General features: G+C 37.4%; 1 long non-coding RNA gene and 1 other non-coding gene across 2 annotated transcripts in view; one reads left to right on the top strand and one right to left on the bottom strand.

The window, feature by feature from the left end:
• LOC135276493 (uncharacterized) overlaps positions 1-18,626 on the bottom strand; it is a 213,924-nt gene that overhangs the window by 86,381 nt on the left and 108,917 nt on the right. The window lies entirely within an intron of this gene.
• On the top strand, positions 2,329-2,541 carry LOC135276548 (small nucleolar RNA U3). Its single transcript, XR_010344111.1, has one exon. It is a non-coding gene; the product is annotated as a small nucleolar RNA U3 (small nucleolar RNA).

Genomic DNA, 18,626 nt, shown 5'->3' with positions numbered 1-18,626 from the left:
TTGTGGCTAATTTTACTGACAACGATTATCTAATTTTGGGATACGATTTTTGGCTTCAGCTTTGGAATGATACATGTGTTGCTTCATTTTCATTACATCTTTATTACTAAAGGTAACTTAAATGCAGCCAAAGGATTTGGGTAAACACTTGTTTTCAATGCATTCCTCAGTCATCATTTGACAAGATTAAGTCTACTTTATATTTCTAAATTTTTTGGTATCACTAAGTTTTGTAAGTTAAACAAATCTATAAAATGTATTTTACTACTAGAAACATGTAGCAAAATTTTATAATTTCAAGAAAGTGTTCAAAAATTAGAGTGGGGGCTATCTAGTTTTTTTTTCTTTTCAAAATTTCAGAATCATCATTAAAAGATTACTAACGTGAAGCCTACCTAGGGAGTGAGTTTTAAGCTATAATATGTGTTGACTATATAGACTATAGCCTTTAGAATTTCAAATATTCCCCCAATAAATTTCTAAAAAACTACTTGACCGTTTCCTGGGTACACCTTATACAAACATAGGCACTGCAGTTAGAAATGAACATTTTATCTCTTCTGTAACCAATGACCTATCATTAAAGTCAGTATGATGGAAATTGTTTTGAAGAATACAAGTAGTTACACTTGGAATTTACAAAATTGCTTTGACACTGCACTCTCCCTTCTTTCTCCAAATTAACTCCTCTGATGGATTTTTTTTTCCGGTAGCGTTTTCCTGCTCCCTCAAGCTATAATTAGTTATTGAAAATTGTCTCAGTGCATGCCTGGAAGACAGTACAAACTCTGGACATAGTTCTTTCTCCTTGTTAAGAAAAGGCTCTCACTGAGTGATAAAATCTCAGTAACCTAATGACCAGAAAGTGATTTTAGAACATCATGTCCAATATTCCTTTTCAGCAGGCTGTAATAGTAGCACAGGTACAAAATTATTAGTATTCTTAAAAAAAAAAAAAAAAAAAAGACGCTTGTAAAGCAGAAGTACAACTAGTACACCCAGAACAGAACTCACCTAATTGTGCACATTTTGGTTAAAAGAAAAAAAAATCCTTATTTTGATAAGTATTTTGTGTCTTCATGCAGTTATAAAACTAAACTATGAAGGTAGATAAAATCAAAACCAGTCATTCAAAATGTGTTTGCAGTTGCACTGCAGCTCACGTCTAGTCTCAGGCTAAAGCGGCATTTAAATGCTAGGTATTTGATATCTGCAATTTTGAGAGAAAATGCTGAATCAATTTAAAATAGCTTCAAACATGTAGATATTTATGTGGGAACTAATTGGCATGAACAAGAGGGAAAATTGCTGAAATGACTTACATGTGCCTATTTATAAAGCCTGCTGGGTTTCAGCTACATATTATTCAATGCTTTGTTGTAACTTTGTGTATCTTATTCATCAATCACAACTAAACCACCGAGATTTTGACAATAACAAACATAGAATGTATCCCACTTATTCTGTATCGTTGTTATGAAGAAAGCAATATAAAAGAAAACAAGTAAAGCCTGTAAGTCACAAAATAAAGTGAGCAAATCAGTGTGACCAGAAGTAGGACAAATCTCTTCAGCAATCCAAACTCAGAAAATCAGATTTTTCTGTGTCCTAATCTGGGAATTCAACTTTACTAAAGCTAAATGCTTAAGTCTTTGCCCTCAAACACACCTTTTAATTTATAGTTGCTCAACTTTCTGCCATTGCTAATTGTTGCTGAGGCTCACCCTGGATGGACCTGACACAGTGGGAACTGACCATGTAATGTATGATATACAACCTCTAGTAGAATCCAAACATTTTATTTGCTATTGCAGCATCATTCTGGCATGTAGAAAAGTGCTTCGTAATAAATTACTAAATTTTTTTAAAGTATTAATAAAAATTCTAGAGTGCCAAAATGATCTTCCTAAAATTGTCAAACTGATCTTAATCTTTATCTTTTAAATAAATCAGTGTGTAATGCATAATATTTTATGTTTTAAAGAAAATTAACAATATAAAATTACCAGGGTATGTGCTTCCATAGATACCCAGCTAATGAAATCATATAAAGAAACTTTTAATAAAACTGTCATAGAATATGTAGGAGATAAACTACGCATACACAGCAACTAGACAGAATCAAGCAGATAAGTAAGCCAAACAAATTATACTTTATGAATTTAAATTATACAAGAATAAAAAAGTAATTAGAGCTTTAGAGGATGAAATGTAATCAGGGTATTATACTATAAAGTAAAAATAAAACAACGTTTCAAGGTATGAGAAATGGAACAGAATTTGGTAGTAGAACGAGGAGACAAACTATCTGATTAAAGAAGTCTCAGAAAGGCTATACCAGGGAGCGTTTTTTAAGTTTGTTACTGGAAAAGTTTCCCTGAACCCGGAGAGCACCGGAAACCGTGAGGAGGAGCGGCAGCGCTCTCTCCCGAACTTAAAGCTAGCTCTTGGTTTTGCTTTGCTGCGACTGCTTTTTGCCATTGATGATCCTTCTCCTCTTCCTCCTGGGGAGTGAGAGGGAGAAGATGCAGTCCGAATGGTTCCCGTTGACATTTTTTTTTTAATAAAGAAGTCTGAGAAATAAAAAAAGTATTGAAAATAAACAAGAGTTGAAGAAATAACAAATCAAAAAACATTTTAGCTTGGATGGAAACTAAAACTGAGTTGCAGACACGATTCATCGCTTCAGTTGTTCCCTCTCTCAACAGATGTTTATTCAGCAAATATCGTACGCCAGATGCTGTTGTAAGTGCTGGGGATACGGCAGGAAGTTCATGTAGTTCGTAGGGAAAGACAGGCGAGAACAGCAAGTCCAAGATTATGGAAAGACACCGTCTTAGTCTATTTGTGCTGCTATCGCAGACTAATTTACCACAGACTGATTAGTTATACAGAATAGAAATTTATTTCTAACAGTTCTGGAGCTGGGAAGTCTAAGATCAAACCACCAGCCGATTTTGGTGTCTGGTAAGGACCTGATCTCCACTTTCAAGGTGGTGCCTTGAACCCTGCATTCTGTTGAAGGGAGGAACTTTGTGTCCTCACACGGCAGAAGAACAAGAGAGAGCAAATCCACTCCTGCAAGCCCTTCTTACAAGGGCATGAATTCATTTATAAGATCAGAGACCACATGACCTAATACCTCTCAAGAGGCTCCACCTCCCAACACTGTTGCACCGGGGAAAACATTGCAGACAGTGTATTGCAAGGGTTTAGACAGTATTGAAAAGGTGTTTTTTGTTCTACAATATTATTTTCTTTTCCTCTTGATGTGACTTGTACAGAGAGCAATGAATAAAAGTCTCCTTTAACCCAAAGAAAATGTACAAAACTAACACAGAACTTTAATTTCTATATTGCAAAGTCTTACCATGTATCCAAAAAAATTGACTTTCAGTGATTATTGCACTCCCTTAAGTTTCTTTGTCCCTGTCTGTCTTCTTTATTCTCTGTACTTTCGATTTTATAGAAGTGGATGTTTTGCTATTTGGCATAGATCGATGATAGATGATAGACAGATTAGATACATAGATAGAGACAGAGACAGATGAGATAAAGAGACAAATAACTGTTATATATACATAATTATATCTTTATGTCTTTAGTGTAAATTATGACTTTTTTAGTGTTTAAATATGGCCTAAATTTTAGATTTCATAATTTCTGAATTGAACATTACTTGACTGATGTGGAGATTGCAATCTGTGATTTTATGTTACTTCTATAGGCTTGATATACTTCTGTATTTTTCTTTAGTGTAACTCAGAGCTCACATACACATTCCCTTATGAAGCATCCAGCCTTAGTGGTTTCCCTCGATCTCTCTGTGACTGTTACCCACAATTCATTAACTTCGAATTTTATGCAGAATAATTTACCCCACTTTAACCTCTGATCCCAAACTTGTACATCCAAATCTTCAAAGTGGTCAGATTAACCAAATCTTCAAATTGTAAAGATACATCCTCCTTAGAGTATGACAGTGCCTGTTCTAAAAGGTATACTTTGTTCTCTCTGCGTTTTCTTTCTCTCTCTCCCACAAGGTCAGTTTCATGGTCATGAAACTTGTGCAGTCACATTGGTCTCTGCACTCAGAAGGATCTAATACTTTGTTTAATGCTCTGTTGTCACATTCTTAAAATTCTTTATACTTTTTTAACAAAGGGTCCTGCGTTTTTATTTTGCACTGGTCTTTGCAAATTGTGTAGTTTGCTCTGCTCTCTCCCCTGCTTCCTTTCTCTCTCTCTCTCTCTCTCTCTCACACACACACACACACACACACACACACACACACACACACACACCCGGAGGGTTTGGCAGACTAAAACCTCATAGGTGTGAGTCTATAAAATTGAAGCAACAGTGTTATACCAAGAGAAATGTACAGAATGGTCTTTTATGGGGAGGTAATGACATGTATGTTTATACTTAATCATGTTGTTTCAGATTCCAGGGAGGCCCGTTATCTAAAATATGAAGTTTTAAAAAGAATAAGAGAACCAGCCATGCTTGGCAAAAGTCCAGAAATCTTACTATGTCAATTCTATACCTACAAAAAAAGCTGAACTATAAAATCTGTATGATTTTGGGAGAAATTTCAGTAGGAATTAATTGTGAAGGGTTTGAGTTTCTTTAATAAAAGGCAAATTAGTATTTACTTTATGTTTGCAATTCCAGAAATTATTTCTTTTTTTATCATTACGTGCACTTACATATCAAGTCTCATGTGAACTAACTCTATGTGGAATTGAAAGTAATGTTCTAAAGTATGCAAACTTTAGAGAGTCTGAGTCATCTTCTATTGTGCTGATTTCCAGCTACGCTGTTATTTTTATATTGTTGCTAAATGCTTTTCCATCTAATTGCATAGGGACTGATTTGTTTAGCAACCTCTGTTTAGAGTCAGGCTTTGTTCTCTTCACTATGGACACCATTCTGGCATTGTTTTCCTGTTTCCATAGTTTCACAGAGCATATTTGATCACAAGCATTTTGTAATTCAATTATCCTCCCCTCACTCCTCCCATATGTAAGCGATAGTACCCTTTGGTTCTAAATATATGCTTGCAACAGCTGCTTTGCAATGTTCATTGCAAAAGAGAGAAACAGAGCCCAAACAGCTATGTTACTAAACCTTACACATAAAATAGTCATACTCAATTAAAGACAATAGTCATCAAAATGGAAATAGAGAACATATGTGATTCAGAAGCATTAGGGTAACTGTAATTCCCATAGCCTTTCATAAATGTATATGGTGATTAATTCAGAATATCATGAAAAAATGCACACCTCCTTTCACAATTCACATAATACTTTTTATAGCTATATGCATTTAGGCTGTGGATTATCTCACCCCAAAAAACGTAAAGCACAAGGTCTAAGTGGAGTGAACATGATGTCATATTAGGAGTGATACATGGTATAAAACAAAAGGAAAACCCTTTCATCATATTTCCAGAGGTCTTCCTTTTAGAGACCTTTATGTACTAAGGCTCTCTAAACATAAAACTAGAAAAAGGAAAGAAAATATACTACAAAAATTAAAGAAAATAATTGATAGAGCCAATCTATAGCTTAAATGTATTTGTCATGGACAAGATAAATTAATGAATGAAAAGAAAATAAGATCGTTGGTCCACTCTTAATGTTACCTTACATAAACTCCATTTGATAGCCTTATCTTGAAAAATTGTTAATTTTTTTCTAAAGAAATTGTGGAAGAGTGTACAGCTGAAAAATAGGAAAAAATGTCTAATAAGTAAAAAAATAAAAATATAGTGCATAGATCCTGAAAATAGAGTCTCTAGACTTTATGACTACCTGAGTAGGCTAAGAAAACAATTATTGGCATTCATGGCAATCAAAGCAGTAAGAATTTGAGGGATCAAGATCTCCAAAGTAAAAGGGAACTTTAGAGAAATGGGCATAACATTCTGCGGAAAATTTCCCCTTTGAGGCACTAGCTGAATGCCAAAATTTGCGTTTGAAGAACACATGTCTGAGAATCCAAGCAGAAATCAACTGCTGAGATACCAAAAGTTTAGGCAGATATTTTGTCAGTATTTTGGTATTGGGAAGATGAAAATTAGAATGTAGGATTATTACAAAAAAAGGGACTTAGGGTGCAGTGGCTCACTCTTGAAATCCCAGCTCTTTGGAGGCTGAAGCAAAAGGATCGCTTGAGCCCAGGAGTTCAAAACCAACCTGGGCAACATAATGAAACTCCATTTCTACAAAAAAAAAAAAAAAAAAAAAAAGAGCGAGAGGAAAAAAAAAAATGGACTTACAAAAATTTCAAGCCTTTAGTTGAGACCCCTGGAAAGGCAACAACTATGGAGTAAGAAGGAAACTAAAAACAGAATGACCGCTGCTGAAACAAGGTAATCTGCACGTACTTTCATAGTCCCCAAAGAAAAAAGATATCATTGAGAATGCCGGCAATTTTTCGTATACAACTGGGAATCAGTCAAAATTTATCAGACATGCCAGGGAACAGAACCAAATGACGGAGAAATGTATGAGAAAAAAGTAGAAGTAGAGCAACAGAAAATCAAAATATCTGACGTATCAAGAATAAACTTAGTATGTTCCAAAAATAAATACAAAAATGGAATATTTTCATCAGAGAATTGGTATTTAATTTAAAAATAAAATAGAAATCAGGGATCTTACAAAATACTGAAATTAAAATATAGATGAATTTAGCAGATTAATGATTAACCAAAGTAGAAGAAATTTGCCAATAGATTCACATATTTATACACATAGAATATACATACTTTGAAGCAAGTAAGTAAATTAAATGAAAGTAAAATAAGAGGTATGTAGAGAGAACATAATTGAAAAAAAGGCTCATGTATGTGTAACTGGATTCCAAAAAGGAGAAGTGACAGAGGAAAAATAAACAGAAGTATGAGAAGAAATACTGGCTAAGAATTTCCCAACTAACGGAAAGCATCAGGTCTTTGGAGCCAGCCATTCAAGAAACTCTATGAATCACAGCCCAGCTATAAACAAAATAATGACAACTATTATATAAAACTGCTAAAAACTAAAGCCAAATGAAAACCTTGAAAGCATGCAAATAAAATACACATTAGTTTCAAATGATTAATAATACGATTAGAAGCTGACTTTTGAAACCAACACAATGGGAGACAGAGAACACTTACAGTGCCGAAAGAAAATGACTGAATCTATGTTTATAAAATGATATCCTTCAAAAAGGAAGGCTAAATAAAGGCCTTTTTGGTCAAACAAGAAGTTCAGAGAAGCTGAGGTCAGCACACTTTTTCTAAATAAAATGCCAAAGATAATTATCCAGGCGGAAAGAAAATAATCCCTAAACGAAGCATAATAGTAAAGGAAAAATAGAAAGCACCAGGAGGGAGAAACATCATAGCATATTAAAACCAATACTAAATGTTAGAACATAATAATAACAACAATAATAATATATGTAGTTCAAAATATATGCTGAATTAATATCCATATTATTGATAGTGCAAGAGGTCAGAGTGGAACTTTTCAGATACTTTCATTGATCAGGAAGTCTGAAAATAACAAAGGTATATTCTAATCGTGAAGGATGCATATTGTAATATATATGGTAAGTATTAAAAGAAATAAAAAAGGAAGAGGCCAGGCACAGTGGCTCACACCTGTAATTTCAGCACTTTGTGAGGCCTAGGTGGAGGACCACCTGAACTCAGGAGTTCAAGACAAGACTGGGCCACATAGTGGGACCCCTTTGCTACAAAAGAATTTAAAAAGTAGCCAAGTGTGGTAACACACTTCTGTAGTTCCAGCTCTCAGAACTCTGAGACAGGAGCATTGCTTGAGCCCAGGACATTGAGGCTGAAGTGAGCAGTGATCACATCACTGGAACTCCAGCCTGAGCGAGACAGAGTGAGACACTTTCTAAAAGAAAAAAGAAAAAAAAAGATAATAATGTTATTTAAAAACTAAATAATGTAATATGGAGCAAAGAACAGATGAAACACAAAAAATAAACAGTAAGATTACATAAACCCTAAAATATAAGTAATTGCTATATATATTTAAATACTGCAGTTGTCAGAAAAAGAATGTTGGGCTACATACAGAAACCCATTTCTACTTAGAGGAAACACATTTTAAATGAGAAAATAGAAGATAGTGAAAGTTTAAAAAGAAAAATAATGTTAAAAGACACTCTGGCACAGCTATGGTGAGGGCACACTGAAAGAAAAAATATACTCCAAAAGATAAAAAGGGGAATCTGATAATAATGAAAGAATATCACTAGTATTACTCTAAAGAGAAAACAAAAATAACAACACATTAAGCCCTAAAAATACAGAAGGTATAAAATAGTGAAATAAGAAAAAACACAAAGAAGAAAAACCTGATAAACCCCTTGCAAGACAGAGACAAAGTGACAGGGAGCAGAGAAAGAAAGAAAAGGAGAAGAGAAAAAAGAGAGAAGATGGGAAGGAGGCACAAAATCCAACAACATAATTTTAGAACGGTCATTGTTACAGACGTTTAAAAGTTAAGGGAAAATTAAAAATGCCAAGTTGCCAAATGATATGGTTTGGCTGTGTCCCCACCCAAATCTCATCTTGAATTGCAACTCCCACAATTCCCATGTGTCATGGGAGGGACCCAGTGGGTGGTAACTTAATCACGGGATAGGTCTTTCGCATGCTGTTCTTGTGGTAGTGAATAAGTCTCATGAGATCTGATGGTTTTAAAAAGAATTCACTGCACAAGCTCTCTCTCTGTCTGCCACCATCCATGTAAGATGTGACTTGCTCCTCCTTGCCTTCCACCATGATTGTGAGGCCTCTATTCCCATGTGTAACTCTAAGTCCATTAAACCTCTATTTCTCCCCAGTCTCAGGTATGTCTTTATCAGCAGTGTGGAAACAGACTCTAACCCAATCATGCTACGCAGCAAATACCAATATATGTGTGCACATCAATTTACAATTTCAGATGAAATGTACACATTTCAAGAAAAAACAGATTTGTAAAATGGACACAAAAAGACAGAACTATGAATCGTCTTAAAACTATTAAAGAAATTAAATATTTCATGGAAAATACCCAACAATGAAGCCTACACTACTTTACCAAATACATAAGGAATGAAACCAAACTTACATTAAAATTTTCAGACAATACATGATGTTTGGAAAAATGATGCCAAAGTCTTTGTGTCACATTTTGATAATTATTGCAATATTTCAAACTTTTTATTACTATTTTATCTGTTATGGTGATCTGTGATCAGTGTAATATTTGATGTTACTACTGTAATAGTTTTGGTGTACCACAAACTGTGCCCACATAAGATGGTAAACTTAATTGATAAATGTGTGTGTTTCAAAAAAAAATTATACAAATGAATGCAATTGCTGACACCTGTAATCCCAGCACTTGGGGAGACCAAGGCAGGCAGATCACTTGACGTTTGGAGTTCAAGATCAACTTGGCCAACATGTTAAAACCAAACCCTGTCTCTACTAAAAATACAAAAAAAATAGCCCAGCATGGTGGTGTGCACCTGTAATCCTAGCTACATGGGAGGTTGAGGCAGGAGAATTGCTTGAACTTGGGAGGTGGAGGTTGTAATGAGCTGAGAGCCTGCCACTGTACTCCAGCCTAGGCCACAGAGTGAGACTCTGTCTCAAAGCAAACAAACAAAAATCTGACAGATGGAAACAATTGCTCATGCCTGTAATCCCAGAACCACAGGAGGCTGAGGGAGGCAGATCACCTGAGGTCAGGAGTTCGAGACCAGACTGTCCAACATGGCAGAACCCTGTCTATACCAAAAATACAAAAATTATCTGGGTGTCACTGTGCATACCTGTAGTTCCAGCTACTCAGGAGGCTGAGGGATGAGAATTGCTTGAGCCTCGGAGGTGGAGGCTCAGTGAGCTGAGATAGTGCCACTGCACTCCAGCCTGGGAGATAGGTCAGGCTCTATCTCAAAAAAAAAAAAAAAAAAAAAAAAGAGAATTCATAGAATATAAATAACACTACCCACCACTTTTTTTTGATGAGACAACCATTATCTTGAAATCAAAATAGTACACGATTATTAATAAAATAACATTATAGAACAGTCTTCACATGAACATAGTCACAAAAATTTTAAACACGTTATGAACTGGAAATAAAATCTAGCAACATATATTTTGCATTTATTTCAGGAAACAAAAGTTGTTTAATATCAGCCTTAATTCAGCACATATACACAATAAAGAAAACAAGTGTGTCTATTTAGTGATAAAAAATAAAAACCAATGTACAATTCAGTTTTTTCCAGTTGATAATATAAATCCTCAGAATATTAGTATTGAAAGGGAACACTGTACCTACAGCAAACATCATTACTGTAGTACTATCAGGAACACAAAAAGAATGCCTACTACATTAATTTATTCGCCATTGTACTAGAGGTCATAGTCATTGTAAAGAGTCACAAAATTGTCTTATTTGAGCCCCAGAGAAATTCTTTGAAACTATGTTTAACTTCATTTAATTGAGGATTAGACATGTTTGGTGATCTGCACAAATTCTAACAAATATTATAAGAAGTGTTGAAACTGAAATTGGGCTTTTTTCATTCTAAACTGTCATTTTTTATACTATGCTAGATATAGGTGAAATAAAAATAAGCAACATTTTAGAGTGCTTTTGTGCAATGTTTTTGTATTAAATCCATTAATTCTCACATCAAATCTAGATGGTGTTACTTTTACTATCCTAATTTTAGAGATGATAAAAACCAAGGCAAAGAAGTTAAATGATTTCCATCCAATGCCTCAGAGCAGGTTAAGTGTCAAAGATATGATTCAGCTACAGATAGTGAGGTCCTTGAGCTCATGCCTTAAATATTATGTTCTCCTGTCTCTTTCTGTCACAGTGGGTTGAAACACTGACTATAAAGCCAACTTTATACTACTATTATAAGAGTTAAGTGATACCTGTAATGTTATTGGAACAGTGTCTGGAACTCATTAAATTTCAGCTATCATTGTCATGGCCTATATAGTCAAGAGCTAATGATAGAATGTCTCAAACTGGAAATGGGAGCTAATTTGGGAAATTTCTATAGGAAGGTGATCACTAAGCAACATCAATTTATTATCTCTCATGATTTTGTGGATTGGTGGGACAGCTGTCAATTCACATGATGTCAGCTGGGGCTGGAGTCATCTAGGGGTTTGTCCGGAACATATAAGATGGGCTACTCACATATCTATAGTCTTAGCATAAATTCAAAAACTGAGTTCAGCCGAGATGCTGAGACAGATGGGCTTCTGTTTTATCCATGTATTTTTAGGGCCTCCCTGTGTCAGCAGAGCCCCTTCACAAGGCCTCCCCATGCTCTCTCTCCTGCAGGGCACCCAGTCTCTTGCATGTTCCTTCAAGTTTCCCAGAAGCAAAAAAGCGAATGCTTTGAGGCCTCTGAAGGCTGAAAACATTGCCTGGAACTGGGACAGCCTCATTTCCTCAGCATTCTCATTGTTAAAACGAGACAGTTGATCCAGATTCAATAAAGGAGGGTATACACAGGGTGTATATATAGAGTCATCATTTACTGGAGGCTATCTTTAAACCACCACCACCACAGGGACACTTAGCAACTTAGTCACAAAAATCTCATATGCTTTCTTATAACATCAAGTTTATGAAGTTATAATTTACTCTTTATAGGCCTGCCATTCTGGGTTTTGACAGTCATAAGTAGGCATGCAACCACTACCACAAACAAGAAATAAAACACATCATCCTAAGCAGTTTCCTTGCTTTCCCATGTTTCTCGTAGTCAAATCAGTTCTCCACACTCCCAGCCCTGGACAACCACTGATCTCATTTCTGTCCTTATAGTTTGTCTCTTGCAGAACGTCATTTTAAAAAAATTTAAGTTCCAGGATATATGTGAAGTATGTGCAGGTTTGTTACATAGGAAAATGTGTGCCATGGTGGTCTGCTGCACCTATCAACCTATCACTTAGGAATTGAACTCAGCATTCATTAGCTATTTTTCCTAATGCTCTCCTCACCCTGCCCTCCCCTGACAGGCACCAGCGTGTGCTGTTCCCCTCTCTGTGTCCATGTGTTGTCCTTGTTCAGTTCCCACTTCCAAGTGAGAACATGCCATGCCTGGTTTTCTGTTCCCGCATTACTTTGCTGAGGATAATGGCTACCAGCTTCATCCATGTCCCTGCAAAGGACATAATCTCATTTCTTTTTATGGCTGCATAATATTCCATGGTATATATGTACCATATTCTTTAAATCTGGTCTATCATTGATGGGCATTGGGTCGATTCTATGACTTTGCTATTGTAAATAGTGCTGCACTGAACATACACATGCGTGTATCTTTATAATAGAATGATTTACATTTCTCTGGGCATATACCCAGTAAAGGGATGGCAGGATCAAATGGTATTTCTGGCTCCAAATCTCTGAGGAATCGCCACACTGTCTTCCACAATGGTTGAACTAATTTACATTCCCAACAAAAGCATAAAAGTGTTCCTATTTCTCCACTACCTTGCCAGCATCTGTTTTTCTTGACTTCTTAATAATCACCATTCTGACTGGCATGAGATGGTATCTCATTGTGGTTTTGATTTGCATTTCTCTAATGATCAGTGATGTTGAGCTTTTCTTCATATGTTTGTTGGTTGCATAAATGCCTTAAAGTTCCTTGTAGATTCTGAATATTAGACCTTTGTCGGATACGTAGATTACAAAAATTTTCTCCCATTTTGTAGACTGTCTGTTCGCTTAGATGATAGTCTCTTTTGCTGTGCAGAAGCACTGCAGTTTAATTAGATCCCATTTGTCAATTTTTGCTATTGCTGCAATTGCTTTTGGTGATTTCATCATAAAATCCTGGTCCATGCCTATGTCCAGAATGGTATTGCCTAGATTTTCTCCCAGGGCTTTTACAGTTTTGGGTTTTACATTTAAATCTTTAATCCATCTTGAGTTTATTTTTGTAGAAGGTGTAAGGAAGGGGTCAGTTTCAATTTTCTACATATGGCTAGCCAGTTCTCTCAGTACCATTTATTAAATAGGAAATCCTTTCCCCCATTGCTTATTTTTGTCAGGTTTGTCAAAGATCAGATAGCTATAGACATGTAGTTTTATTTCTGAGTCCTCTATTCTCCTGTTTTTGTCCCAGTACCATGCTGCTTTGGTTACCATAGCCTTGTACAGTTTAAAGTCAGGTAACGTGATGTCTCCAGCTTTGCTCTTCTTGCTTAGGATTGTGTTGGCTATATGGGCTCTTTCTTAGTTACATATAAATTTTAAAATAGTTTTTTCTAATTATGTAAAGAATGTCAACAGCCGTTTGTTGGGCATAGCATTAAATCTGTAAGTTACTGCGGACAGGTCATTTTCATGATATTGATTCTATGCCTGAGCATAGAATTTTTTTCATTTGTGTCTTCTCCAATTTCCTTGAGCAGTGGTTTGTAGTTCTCCTTGAAGAGGCCCTTTATTTCCCTTGTTATTGGTATTCGTAGGTATTTTATTCTCTCTGTGACAATTGTGAATGGGAGTTCATTCATAATTTGGATTTGGGGTTCATTCATAATTTGCTCGTCTGTTGTTGGTGTACAGGAATACTTGTGATTTCTGCACATTGATCTATGTATTCTGAGACTGCTGAAGTTGCTTATCAACTTACAAAGATTTTGGGTTGAGTTGATGGGTTTTCTAGATATAACATCATGTCATCTGCTAACAAAGTCAATTTAACTTCCTCTCTTCCTATTTGAGTACCTTTTTTTATCTTACCTGATTGCTCTGGCTAGAACTTCTAATACTATATTGAATAATGTGGAGAGAGAGGGCATCCTTATCTTATGATAGTTTTTAAGGGAAAGGCTTCCAGCTTTCGTCCATTCAGTCTGATATTGCCTGTGGGTTTGTCATAAATGGCTATTATTTTGAGGTATGTTCCTTCAATACCTAGTTTATTGAGAGTTTTTTACATGAAGGGATATTGAATTTTATCAAAGGTCTTTTCTGTATCTATTGAGGTAATCATGTGGTTTTTGTCTTTAGTTCTGTTTATGCAATCAGTTATATTTATTGATTTGCATATGTTGAACCAGCCTTGCATCCTGGGTTTGAAGATGATTTGATCATGGTGGATAAGTTTTTTGATGTGCTGTTGGATTCAGTTTGCCAGTATTTCCAGTATTTTATTGAGGATTTTTCCATCGTGTTCACCAGGGATATTGGCCTGAAGTTTTCTTTTGTTTTTTCTCTGCCAGGTTTTGGTATCAGGATGATGCTGGCCTCAAAATGAGTAAGGGAGGAGTCCCTCTCCTTTTCAATCATTTGAAATAGTTTCAGAAGAAAAAAAATGGTACTAGCTTCACTTTGTACCCTCTGGTAAAATTCAGCTGTAAATCCATCTGGTCCTTGGCTATTTTTGGTTGGTAGGCTATTTATTACTGCCTCAATTTCAGAACTTATTAACGGTCTGTTCAGGGATTTAACTTCTTCCTGGTTCAGTCTTGGGAGGGTGTGTATGTCCAGAATTTAACCATTTCTTCTAGATTTTCTGGTTTATGTGCAAAGAAGTGTTTATAGTATTCTGATTGTTTTTCTTGGGGGTCACTGGTGGTATCATTCTTATCATTTCTGATTGTATTTATTTGAATCTTCTTTTCTTATTAGTCTAGCTAGTGATCTATGTATTTTATTGATTATTTCAAAAAGCCAGCTCCTGGGTTCGTTGATTCTTTTAAGGGATTTTTTTTGTCTCTGTCTCCTTCAGTTTAGCTCTGAGCTTGGTTATTTCTTGTCTTCCGCTAGCTCTGGGGTTCATTTGCTCTTTGTTCTCTAGTTCTTTTAGTTGCAAAGTTAGGATGTCAATTTGACGTCTTTCTAGCTTTCTGACATGGGCATTTAGTGCTATACATTTCCATCTTCATGCTCCTTTAGCTGTGTCCCAGAGATTCTTGTATATTATTTCTTTGTTCTCATTAAAGAATTTGACTTCTGCTTTAATTTCATTATTTACCCAGAAGTCATTCAGAAGCATCTTTTTCAATTTCCACATAGTTGGCTGGTTTTGAGTGAGTTTCTTAATCTTGAGTTCTAATTTGATTGCACTGTAGTCTGAGAGACTGTTATGACTTCAGGTCTTTTGCATTTCCTGAGGAGTGTTTTACTTCGAATTATGAGACCAATTTCAGATTAAGTGCCATGTGGTGCAAAAAAAAAAAAACCTGTTTGGGTGCAGAGTTCTGTAGCCATCTATCAGGTCTACTTGTTCCAGAGCTGAGTTCAAGTCCAAAATATCTTTAATTTTCTGTCTCGATGATCTGTCTCATATTGACAACGGAGTATGTCACTATATAGTCTCTCACTATTATTGTATGGGGGATCTAAGTCTTTTTGGAGGTCTTTAAGAACTTGTTTTATGAATCTGGGTGTGCTCCTGTATTTGGGTACAAATAGAGGAATTGAATTTTTTACCATTATGTAATGTCCATCTTTTTTTTTTAATTATAGTTTAAGTTCTGGGTACATGTGCAGATCATACAGGATTGTTACATAGGTATACACATGCCATGGTGGTTTGCTGCATCCATCCCCCATTATCTACATTAGGTATTTCTCCAAATGTCATGCCTCCCCAATCCCCCCAGCCCCTGCTATCCCTCCCCTGGCCCCCCTTACCCCTAACAGGCCCCACATGTTCCCCACTAAGTGGGTGTTGCACAATGATAACACATGGACACAGGGTGAGAACATGCAGTGTTTGGTTTTTTGTTCTTGTGTCAGTTTGCTGAGAATGATGGTTTACAGCTCCGAGCTTTATTTCTTTTTTTTTTTTTTTTCTCTAATCTTGTCTGCCTGCCTTAATTCAGCAAGATAGTCTTCAAGGTCTGATATTCTTTCTTCCGCTTGGTCACTTTGGCTATTGACACTTGTGTTTGCATCATAAAGTTCTCGTGCTGTGTTTCTCAGCTCCATCGGTTCATTTATGTTCCTCTCTAAACTGCTTATTCTAATTAACAGCTCCCATAATCTTTTATCATGGTTCTTAGCTTTTTTGCATTGGGTTAGAACACAACCCTTTAGCTCAGCAAAGTTAGTTATTACCCACTTTCTGAAGTCTACTTCTGTCAGTTCATTGAACTCGGCTTCAGCCCATTTCTGTGCCCTTGCTGGAGAGTGTTACCATCATTTAGAGGGGAAGGGGCAGTCTGGCTTTTGGAATTTTCAGCGTTTTCGCATTGCTTTCCCCTCATCTTCCTGGATTTATCTACCTTTGATCGTTGAGGCTGTTGACCTTTGGATGGGGTTTTTGTGGAGTCTTTCCTGTTGATGTTTGTGTATTTCTCTTTTAACAGTCAGGTCCCTCCCCTGCAGGTCTGCTGCAGTTTGCTGGGGGTCCACTCCAGACTTTGTTCACCTAGGTATCACTAGTGGAGGCTGCAGAACAGTAAAGACTGCTGCCTGCTCCCTTGTACTGGAAGCTTCGTCCCAAAGCGGCACTGAACTGATGCCAGCCGGAACTTTCCTGGATGGGGTGTCTAGTGACACCCCTGTTGGGAGGTCTCACCCAGTCAGGAGGCATGGGATCAGGGGCCCATCTGAAAAAAAGCAGTCTGGCTGCCCCTTAGCAGAGCAAGTACACAAGTATCACCCTCAACTTAATATCCCCCTGGGCTTTTCAGAGCCAGCAAGGAGGAAAGATTAAGTCTGCTGAATCCAGGACCACAGTCACCCCTCGTCCCAGGTTCTCTGTCCCAGGGAGATGAGAGTTCTGTCTGTAAATCGTTGGCTGAAGTTGCTGAAATTTCTGCAGGGAGGCCCTGCCCAGTGAGGAGAGATAGATCTAGACCCACCGAAAGAAGCAGTCTGGCCATGATCTGCCACAGACAGTTTGCTGCGCTGTGGGGAATTCTGCCCAGCTTTCCTCCCACTGGCAGGGAAAAACTGCTGACTAGAGCTGCAGTAATGGCAGTCGCCCCTTCCCTTGGCAACTCGGTGGCCTTAGGCAGACTCCAGGCTGCTGTGCTGGGCAGTTGGGTTTCCAAGGCAGTCGGTCTTAGCTTGTGGGGTTCTCTCTGTATGGGACCCACTGAGGGAGGCTGCTTGGCTCCCTGGCTTCAGCCCCCTTCCCTTGGGACTAGACGGATCTCCTACCTCATTGGAGTTCCAGGAGCCCCCGGAGTATGCAAAAATTCCTAGAGCTCAGTGCCTGTCCAAGCAGCCACCAACCCCAGTGGCTGTTGTGGGTCTGCACAGCTTTGTGTTTGGGACCCAAGGGCCCTGATGGTGTGGGCTCACGAGGTAATCTCCTGATCCACGGGTTGCAAAAATTCATGGGAAAGGCATTCCTCAGGCAGGTAACACAATTCCTCCCCATCTCCCTTGGCTAGGGGAGAGAGGTCCCTATGCCCTGTGCAGCTCCCAGGTGAACCATCACCCCATCCTGTTTTTCCTTGCTCCCTGTGGGTTGAAGCAACTGCCTCATCAGTCCCAATGAGAGAGTCTGGGTACCTTATTTGGAAATGCAGAATTCACTCACTGTTTATGTTCATCTCCGTGCCAACTACAGACCAGAGCTGTTTCTACTCAGTGATTTTGGTTCCTCCTTCCAGATTGTCATTTTAATCAGCAATCCCGAACCTTTGTGGCATGGGATTGGAGGGTATGGTTTCAGAATGAAACTGTTCCACCACAGATCATCAGGCATTAGATTCTCATAAGGAGCGCCCAACCTAGATCTCTAGCATATGCAGTTAACAATAGGGTTCATACTCCTAAGAGAATCTCACGCTGCCACTGATCTGACAAGTGGCAGAGCTCAGGGGGTAATGCTTGCTGGCCTGCCTGCCATTCACCTCCTGCTGTGTGGTCCAGTTCGTAACAGACACCAGACCACTACCGGTCTGTGGCCTGGAGGTTGGGGACACCTAATTTAAATGGATTCATACAATGTGTATGTTTCAGGCCCAACTGTTTTTTTTCCTTAGCATGATGGTTACAGTGTGTCCATTTACATAGTTTCTTTTTAGAGCGGAGTAATATTCCATTGTGTGAATGTACCATAATTTATCAGTTCACTAGTTGATGGAAAGTTTGGTTGTTTCGAGTTTTTGGTGATTATAAACAAAGCTGCTAAAGGGATTCATTCGCATACAGGTTTTTGGTCAGACATATGTTTTCCTTTTTCTTGAATAGATACTTAGGGGTGAGATTTCTGCATCATATGGTAGGTTCATGTTTAACTTCATGCCAAACTGCCTTTCAGAGATCTTTCTATGGTACAGTCTCACCAGGAATTTATAAAAGTTTTAGTTGTTTCAAGTCCTTGTCAACAGTTGGTATTAAGTTTGTTTCCATATTCTAACAAGTATGCTGTGGTTGATCATTGAGTTTTAATGACCAGCGATGCGAGTATCTTTTCATGCGCTTACTTGTAATCTGTATGCCTTGTTAGATAGGGTGTCTTTTTAAACCTTTTACCCATTTTTCATTGGGTTGGTTTTTGATTTTGATTTTATTTTTTGAGTTTTGAGAGCTTATTCTGAAACTACTTATTTGCATACATACATTTTGTACACATTTCCACCC

The sequence above is a fragment of the Aotus nancymaae genome, unplaced genomic scaffold (genome assembly GCF_030222135.1).
Source record: "Aotus nancymaae isolate 86718 unplaced genomic scaffold, 86718_ANA_hifiasm-v0.15.2.pri h1tg000025l, whole genome shotgun sequence".
NCBI lineage: Eukaryota > Metazoa > Chordata > Mammalia > Primates > Aotidae > Aotus > Aotus nancymaae.
The sequence above is the reverse complement of the archived record's forward strand: the minus strand, read 5'-3'. Positions and strand labels throughout refer to the sequence as shown.